The sequence below is a fragment of the Hyla sarda genome, chromosome 9 (assembly GCF_029499605.1).
Source record: "Hyla sarda isolate aHylSar1 chromosome 9, aHylSar1.hap1, whole genome shotgun sequence".
NCBI lineage: Eukaryota > Metazoa > Chordata > Amphibia > Anura > Hylidae > Hyla > Hyla sarda.
In genome coordinates, this window is record NC_079197.1 from 151,476,850 (window position 1) to 151,485,036 (window position 8,187).

The following is an 8,187-nucleotide window of genomic DNA, read 5'->3' on the forward strand; positions in this document are numbered from 1 at the left end:
TTATTTGGTTAACAAACCTTGTTAGCTGAGATTTGCTGTATGTTAACCTGTTTGAGGCAACTTCTCCGTTCCATAGCAGAGAATTTGCACACAATTTGTTCTATCAGCATTTTAAAACACCTTAAAGTTACGTTCACACGGGCGGATTACCTGCAGGATTTCTGCAGCGTATTTGCTGCAGAAAATCCGCAGCGGATTTTGCTACCATTGACTTCAATGGGTCAGAAGGAAAATCTGCAAATCTGCCTCTATTGCAGATTTTCTGCTGACCCATTAAAGTCAATGGTAACAAAATCCACAGCTAATTTTCTGCAGCAACTACATTTGATACGGGTAGCATCAGCTTTTTTTTTTTTTTGCCGAGGAACGTGCTCTGGATTCACCCAAAGTGCAAGAAAAAGTGCAAACGTGTTACACTAAAATAAAACGTGCACAAAGGATGCGGTCTATCGCAAGCCCTTCTCCGATAGGAGAGAGGCCCCTCAACAAACCTTACCCTTCGCCTCCGGACCAAAAGGTACCTGCGAGGTTCCAGGTTCGATGTCCATTTTCGCCGAAGCTACTACGGGACCACAAATGCTCCCGGCATCCCCCTTGGCGTTAGCCAAGGTATCTGCCCGCAGAGCCGATAACGGTAGGTACCCTGCCAAAGCAGGAGTACCCGGGGTGTTTGCAGGGAGGTGCGGAACCTAATGGCCACACACACCTCCCCTAGACCACCAGGAGGGACACCAAGAAGGGCTACCGCATCCTGACAAATCCTGTGAACACACAACACGCAAAAAGTGACACAGTGAGACAAAAAAGAAATAAATAAGTGAATGTGTGCAGATATACTGCCCGGACATCCGGCCGGATCTATAAAAATTTCTCTGATCCTAGCCAGAAGGCCGGGAATCAAGAGGTGAGTGCCACAAGGTGAAGAGATTATGGTGCCCGTGCTTCAACTCAGTGAGCCCATCCTCCCAGTGAGTTTCGGCACCTCGGGGTCACCACTCCCCGAGGCACAAAAGTACCTCGGCTCTAGACCCTCTCAGCCTCATGGCGAGACCCGGAGGGAACAGGTCACATCGGGGCAGCCGTCGAGCTGATTCCTCAGAACCAGCCCCGGAAAGCCCTGGTACACCTGCATCCTCCATGCAGCACCCATCCCCACCAGCATGAAAACTGATAAGAACAGATACTACACTTGATCTTAGCCAAAAGGCCGAGAAGCGATATAAAATTGTATGAGCCACAAAACTCCTCTACAACCCCAACCCCAACCTTCCTGGTACATTTCAACTTAAGGAGTGAACCAAAGGCACATTTAAACTTAAGGAGAGAACAAAAATGCATTCAAAATGGTTTAAGCCACACAACTTTTTTATGGGAAAACCCTCACTCTAATTGTGATTCTACCTTCCTTGTATATTTCAGCTTAAGGAGAGCATCGCATGATATTTAAAATTATATGAACCACTCAACTCCCTAATCAGCATCAGCTGATTTTGCTACCCATCCTGTACGGGAGAACGTACCCTAAGGGTTGGGTAGCGTATTTTATGCTGCGGATCTGTCGATGATCCACCCTAGGGTGAGCCCCCTGCCTGTATCCGCTTGGAGTAGCAATCCGCTGCTACAAGCACACACACAGGGATCTGCATGACTGTAGTAAACTATGCATGCGCAGTTTTTACTCACAGACATCGCGGACGCTCCTCTGCTCCCTGAGCTAGGCAGAGAGCGTCCGCGAAGTCAGAGAGTAAACCGTGCATGCGTGCGCAGTTTGCCACAGTCGTGCAGATTCCTGTGTGTGTGCTTTTAGCAGCGGATTGCTGCTACGAATGGGCACAGGCAGGGGGCTCACTCTAGGATCGTTAATCGGTGGATCCGCAGCGTATTTTACCGTTTTGTGTGACCCTTCCCTTAGGGTATGTTCGCATTTGCATATTTTTGCTGCATATCTGCTGCAGATTTTGCTGCCCATTGACTTCGATAGGTAGCAAAATCTGTTGCAGCAAATCTGCAACAGAAAATGCATGTGTGAACGCACTCTAAGGGTAGGGTCATGTGTGTACTTTCTGCTAAAGATTTGCTGCTGCAGATATTACTGCCCATTGACTTCAATGGGTGGCAAAATCTGCTACAGCAAACCTGCAGCAGAAAATATGGACGTATGAACACCTAAGGGCTCGTTCACACAAGCAGTTATTTGCTGTTTCCCGCTGCGTGTTTGAAAGGGGGTGGGCTCTCTCCGCCTGTCTGATGGAGACTTTGGCTGGGGAATATCTGATACGGAAAATCCACCACAAGCCCCATTGAAGTCAATAGGGTCTGCGGCAGATTTTCCACAGCGAAAATTCCGCAGTTGAAAGATTGGCGCCGACAGCCTCAGAGAGCCCGCGCCATTTCAAACACACAGCAAGAAACTTGCAAATAAATCTGTTTGTGTGAACGAGCCCTTATAGCACAAACTGTATGGAGAAAAAAAACGAAGTGATACCACCCACAGCGACCAATCACAGCTCAGCTTTCCTATCTTAACGAGCAAGATAAATCTGGCCCAATATTGTTTTGGTATTGTCTGTTTTTAATGTTGTTATAATAACACAATTGCATTTTTTGATGCAATTATTTGAACCAAAGCCAGAAGTGGTTTAAATGGTAACAGAAAATATAACTGGGCTCATACTTCTTCTTGCCGGATGTATTTGTGGCTTTGGCTGTGTTCACAATTTAACGTGTGCTCATTATTTTTAGCCACAACCAGAAGAGGGTCTAACATTTAGAAAATCGAATTTTATTTACCGTATTTTTCGCCCTATAGGACGCACCGGCATATAAGACGCACCCAATTTATAGGTGCAAAATCTAGAAAAAAAAGATTCTGCGCCCAACAGTGATCTTCAACCTGCGGACCTCCAGATGTTGCAAAACTACAACTCCCAGCATGCCCGGACAGCCGTTGGCTGTCCGGGCATGCTGGGAGTTGTAGTTTTGCAACATCTGGAGGTCCGCAGGTTGAAGACCACTGGATAGAAGGTAATACTCACGTGTCCCCGCCGCTCCGGACCCGTCACCGCTGTCCTGTATGTCGCTCCATCGCTTTCGCCTCGTCCCCGTGGTGTCCCCGACGCTCCGGACGTCTTCTTCCCCGGGATCCACGCTCTCCGTCGCCGCCATCACGTCGCCGTCATCACGTCACTACGCACACCGCTCCTATTGGATGACGGGACGGCGTCGGAGAGCGTGATGACGTCGAAGGAGAGCGCCGCCATGCAGGGGATCCCGGCACGGAGCAGACACCGAGGAGGCAGGCACGGTCCCTCCCGGTGTCCTGTAAGCTGTTCGGGACGCCGCGATTTCACCGCGGCTGTCCCGAAAACAGCCCGACTTTCGCTTCAGACGCGGTGGTCAGCTTTGATCGCCGCATCTGAAGGGATAATACAGGGCATCACCGCAATCGGTGATGCCCTGTATTAGCCGCGGGTCCCGGCCGTTGATGGGCGCAGGGACCACTGCGATAGGTGTGTATTCGCCGTATAAGACGCACCGACTTTCCCCCCCCCCGCCGTATAAGACGCACCAACTTTTGGGGAAGAAAAAGTGCGTCTTATATGGCGAAAAATACAGTAAACATTTATTCAATTATAATTTTTCTTAGTGTCATTTCCACATCTGGTTTTGTCCAGAAATAATGATGAGAATATTGACTAAAATACTGAGCTACATGTGAATCAAGCTTTTGGCTCAAAAGACGGCAAAACTTGTAGTGGTATTTTTCCAAACAAGGCTTATTTCACACTATGCTTTGACAAACCTGGCCTCCACGAGAAAAGCTGAATACCTACTTACTTACCTACCAGGTTACCCATCTACCTACCTGGACACCTACCTGGCTACCTCCCTACCCACATACTTACCTATCAAGCTACCTACCCAACTGGCCTGCATAAATATGGATGTTTTTCTTGAGGAGGAGTTGGATGAGAAAGTTGGACTTGAGGAGGAATTGGAGATGGAATCTGTCGAAGGGATGGGGGAAGAGGAACCTACACAAGTTTACAGTGATGATGTTGACAATGAGGACCATGATGACCAACCTTGTCAGTATGGAAAGGAGACAGAACAAGCTGGGGACTTGAAAAAGCTGCCAATGATGGCGAGCTGTATGCTTTCTTACTTGTTCACTGTGAAGAAATAGGTAGGATCTCCAATCCGAAAAAAGTTGGTGCTTTGGAGTGCTCCTTTCCAGCAGGATGAGTGGGGAATTAGTAGCCACACAATCGGAAGGTAGGTAGAAAATAAAGATGTATTCCGGTATAGTACAAACATAGGATAACGCGTTTCGAGGGGTGGGGCCCCCTCGAATGCATTATCCTATGTTTGTACTATACCGGAATAAATCTTTATTTTCTACCTACCTTCCGATTGTGTGGCTACTAATTCCCCACTCATCCTGCTGGAAAGGAGCACTCCAAAGCACCAACTTTTTTCGGATCGGAGATCCTACCTATTTCTTCACAGCAAACCAGACGCCCGGGATCCTTATCCTTGAGGCGGCAGAGTGCGAGCAGCCCTTCCTGAACCATATGATCCTGGTATACCAGGGATCCAAGCCAAGTGTGGTGTTGTGCCCCGAGCGCAACATGAGAAGGTGAGCATACCTATACTCACAGCTAAATCTATATACCCCCACCCGAATAACGGCACATTGTTGCGCTTTTTTTTACATATTTGAGTCTTCTTACTTGTTCAGTGACAGGCATAGTATGGGCTTGAAGGAAAGAGAGGAGTACAAGATACCCATACTAAGTCCCTCAGTATATAGCCAGAATGGCGGATTTTTTTTCACATTCTGAAAAGAAGAGAATACATTACAACCAGCTTGCCATAGCTTTTCAACAGCGATCACCTGAGGAACGGGGTCCAGTCAACACTCCACTCCCTCTGCCAGCACTAGCCCTGCACCAGCAGCATCTTTACGTTGGAGTACATGATGACAAAGTTTTACATTCGGCAGTGGATGTTTTTGTTGAGCGCTCCGCTGTTCAGCAGAGGACGTCTTTGGTAAGCACTCTGACCTGTTTAGCCTTTCCTCAGCACTCTGGTATTACATGAGCAGAGGATGTCACGTTACCGTTGCAGGCAACAAGGCTTCCATGGTCATGGTCCGTACCATCAAGCACACGATGTTACCGCCGAGGTCGCTGATTGGCTGCATGATCACGATTTCCTCTGCTCATGTAACACCGGACAGCAGGCTGAACAGGGGATCTAAGTGGGAAAAGACACAGAGCTGATTAAGTTTTATTTTTTAACCTCTTAAAGACCAGGCGTTTTTCGTCCTTACGTTTAAAAAATCATAACTCTTAAAATTTTGCACCTAAAAATCTGTATTATGGCTTATTTTTTGTGCCACTAATTCTACTTCGTAATGATATCAGTCATTTTACCCAAAAATCTACGGCGAAACGGGAAAAAAAATCATTGTGCGACAAAATTGAAAAAATACAGCCATTTTGTAAATTTTGGGGGCTTCCGTTCCTACGTAGTACATTTTTCGGTAATAATGACACCTTAGTTTTATTCTCTAGGTCCATACGGTTAAAATGATACCTTACGTGTATAGGTTTGATTTTGTATTACTTCAGAAAAAAATCATAACTACATGCAGGAAAATGTATACGTTTAAAATTGTCATCTTCTGACCCCTATAACTTTTTTATTTTTACGTGTTCAGGGCGCTATGAGCGTTCATTTTTTCATGATATAAAAAGTCATCTTTTCATGATCTAAAAAGTGACCAAAAATACGCTATTTTGGACTTTTAAATTTTTTTTCGCGTACGCCATTGACCATGCGGTTTAATTAGCGGTATATATTTTTTAAATTGGACATTTCCGCACACGGCGATACCACATATGTTTATTTTTGTTTTTATTTACACTGTTTTTTTTTTTATTATTGGAAATGCCGGGTGATTCAAACTTTTATTAGGGGAAGGGATAATTCAAAGGGTTAATGATTTTTTTACACTTTTCTTTTGCAATATTATAGCTCCTATAGGGGGGGCTATAACATTGCATTTACTGATCTTTAACTGTGTTCAATGCATCTCCATAGGGATGCATTGATCAGGGTTTTCGGCGATTGATTGCTCAAGCCTGGATCTCAGGCTTGAAGCATTCAATCGGCAATCGGACTGCAGGAAGGAAGGTAAGAGACCTTCCTCTTGTAGTACAGCTGGTCGGGATGCCGCGACTTCACCGCGGCGATCCCGAACAGCTCCTTGAGCTAGCCGGGCACTTTTACTTTCACTTTTAGCTGCGTGGCTCAGCTTTGAGCGCGCGGCTAAAGGTGTTAATAGCGCGCGGCACCGCGATCAGTGCTGCGCGCTATTAAAGGCGGGTCCCGGCTTCACTATGACGCCGGTCCCGCTGCGATATGATGCAGGGTCACCGTGGGACCCCGCGTTATATCACGGGAGCGGGACCAAGGACGTACTCATACGTCCTTGGTCCTTAAGGGGTTAAAGTTGGATAACACCTATTGGAAAAGATTGACAAAAACTACCAGAAAATTCTTAGTCAACCTGGCACCAGGGATTTGTTGAGCCCAGTTTGACAGAAAAGGTTATTTTGCTTTCTTATCAGGCTACCTCACTGCTTCCCCTTAAAGAGTACCGGGCACCAAATAAACTGTTCTAAACTAACTCAGGCTATGTTCCCTAACTACTTCTAACACTCCAGCCCTTTAAAAAGCTGTGTATCATACCTTTATTCTTGCTCACATAGTGCAATCTCCCAGCAGGAGAAAGTGGGCATTACCACTTCTGCCCTCACATGGTTGCAGTGCTGTGATGAATAGAAGACCTCAGGCTCTATGCATGTCTCAGTCTGTGTTGCTATCAGTGAGGCTCTCCTGCAGGTTTCAGTCTGTGCAGCTTTCTGTGAGAATCTGTGGAGCTTTCACTTTCTGTGCAGCTGACAATCAAGCTCAGTGCAGAGAAACACTTCCTGAGTTAGGACTCCTGCCATGCCGGGAGGAGACCAAACTCACGGGCCCTGATTTACTAAGAGTGGAGTGTAGTTTTCTTTGTGGGTTTTAATTTCCACAATATTTACTAAGGTTTCCTTACATTTTGCACTTTTCCCTACACTTTGCTTTTTTTTTTTTACACCTGCTCTGATCGGCCAGGTTTTCCTCAGCTCAAATCCACTACATTTTCTGTGGAAACCTAAGTATATATGTTGGGTTTATGTGAAAATCTCCGGGACACGCCCCCTTTCCGGCAGCCATGCCCCTTTTGGGGGGGTTTCTCAGTAAAATATAGAGGTAGTTGGGTTTTTTTCAAATCTGGCGCACATTCTGGTGAAGACAGAATTTCTGACGCAATGCACCAGAATCTGGCGCACGACCCGATAAAACATGTCAGGTTTACAATAGTAAATCAGCGCCACGGTATTAATTGTGGCAGGAAACAGAACAGAGCCACCTAGTGGCCATTTTTTTCTATTACATTTTACACATATTTATGTTGATAATTTTAAAAGCAAGTGAAAGGGAAAGTGTCTGCTAATTACACAAGGAACGCTATATTAAAAGTTTTATTTGGTGACAAGTACTCTTTAAGCTTTTTTATTTACTTTTATGAAACAGCTCAAATCCATTCCTGGAAGCAAGGACCAGCAGCTAAGAGGATTACTTACACGCTGACCATACAAATCTAGGGACTTGATTCATAGCTTACACTGCTCAGTACTTCTCTTTATTGTCCTCAGTGCGTCTGCTGCCTTTTAGGGTATGCTATAAAGAGACACAGAAAAGCATGATCCCCTCTTTTGTATGTGCATTGTATGGGAGCCATCAGAGACATTAGGCTATGCCCAGCTCAGGGACAACTGGAAATTCGTTATGTAGCCTGCAGAGTGTAAAACAGGTGAGTGTAAAACTATGGAATATATTGGCACTAAATAAGCACAGCTTAAGCTGTGGCAGCAATGTGTGGATGAAGTAACTACTGTATGTATCTCTGCACAGTGTATGGATGTTGAAGCCTTGTACATATCTTCTATATGAATATATTGGTTTAGAAATGTAACTCCTGACCATCAAGCCTAAGTGAAATGAAGCCATGTAACATTCCCACAGAGATACTGCACATGCGCAAGATCCCATGTTGGCCGTGGCTCCACGACACTG

General features: G+C 45.7%; 1 pseudogene; it reads right to left on the bottom strand.

Annotated features, from left to right (window-relative positions):
• Window positions 1-1,059: 1,059 nt before the first annotated feature.
• Window positions 1,060-1,219, bottom strand: LOC130292079 (U2 spliceosomal RNA; annotated as a pseudogene).
• Between the last annotated feature and the right edge of the window lie 6,968 nt (window positions 1,220-8,187).